The sequence below is a fragment of the Octodon degus genome, unplaced genomic scaffold (genome assembly GCF_000260255.1).
Source record: "Octodon degus isolate 3935 unplaced genomic scaffold, OctDeg1.0 scaffold00019, whole genome shotgun sequence".
Classification (NCBI taxonomy): domain Eukaryota; kingdom Metazoa; phylum Chordata; class Mammalia; order Rodentia; family Octodontidae; genus Octodon; species Octodon degus.
The window spans coordinates 12576223-12577892 of NW_004524595.1; positions in this window are offsets into that span (position 1 = coordinate 12576223).

Genomic DNA, 1670 nt, shown 5'->3' on the forward strand with positions numbered 1-1670 from the left:
CCTAAAATTCATCTGGAACCAGAAGAGACCTAGAATAGCATAGACAACCCTGGAAAACAAATGCAAGTCAGGAGGCACCACAATCCCTGAGTTGAAATTATACTGTAAAGCTACTGTAGTAAAATCAGCATGGTACTGGCACAAATATAGACCTGACAACCAGTAGAACAGATTAGAAGATGAAAATACAACTACAAACACAGTCAGCTCCCTTATCTTCGACAGAGAGACCAAACATGTTCACTGGAAGAGATAGCCCCTTTAATAAATGATGCTGAAAAGAATGGCTCTCCATAAGCCAAGGACTAAAACTAGGTCCATATCTGTCACTATGTACTAAATTAATGTCAAAATGGATCAAAGATCTAAATATCAAAATAGAAACAAATCCCCTGCATGCTGTGCTGCCCCACCCTCAGGACACCATGAGATGGTGAATGAGACTGGGCATGGTAGCGCATGCCTGTGATCCCAGAGCTTGGGAGGCTGAAAACAGGAGGATCACTATGAGTCTGATCTGTGAGACCCTGCAGACCTTGTACTAAATACAAAAAAATACAATAAAATAAAATAGAAACACTAAATCTACTGGAAGAGAAAGGTAGAAGTCTTGAAGACATAGGGGTAGGCAGAGAGTTCATGAACAAAGACCAAACAAACTGCATGGGAAATACTTCAAAGAATCAATAAGTGGGCTCTCATTAAAAAAATTTTTGCACGGGCTGGGGAGATGGCTCAATGGAATAAGCGCTTCCCTGGCAAGCACAAGAGCCTGAGTTCAATCCCCAGTTCTGCAAAAAATAAAATAAAATAATAAAAAAATTTTGCACATCAAAAGAAATCACAAACAGTAAAAAGAACACCCACAAACTGGAAAAACTTTTAGCTAACTGTCCCTAAGATTTCTATCTAGAACATATAAAGAATTTTTTAAATTTATGCCACGCAAATTCAAAGACCCATTCCAAAAATGGGACTCTGAGATGAACATATACTTCTCAGATGAAGAAATACAAATGGCAAATAAATATATGAAAAGGGGCTGGGGATATAGCTCAATGATATGAGTGCCTGCCTGGCAAGTGCAAGGTCCTGAGTTTGATTCCTGGTACCAGAAAACTAAAAACAAAATAAAAGATTGGGTGTGATGGCACACACCTGTAATCTCGGCACTCAGGAGGCTAAGTAGGAGAATCACTGTGAGTTCGAGGCCATCCTGGGCTACAAAGTGAGCTCAAGACCAGCCTGAGGTGCACAGTGAAACCCTCTCTCAAAAAGACTATTAAATAAGTAAATATATATATGAAAAATGTTCAACATCATTGGTCATCTGAGAAATGCAAAATAAAACAAGACTGAGATTCCATCTCACCCCAGAAAGAAAAAAAAAAAAAAAAACTTCTGAACTGTGGGGGCTTGCCCATTAGCTCAGTCATTTAAATAACTGCTTCAACAAAGCAGTCAGGCTCAGGATGCTGTGGTTGGAGCCCCATATCCTCAAGCCTTGCCAGACCTGCCCTGAAGGCATCCTGAGCCAGCCAAAAAAAAAAAAAGTTCATCCCAGAAAGAATGGTTACCATCAAGAAGCCAATCATTAATAAAATCTGGAGGGGTTGTGGGGAAAAAGGAACTCTTTTCCACTGTTGGTAGGAGTGTAGACTGGCACAACC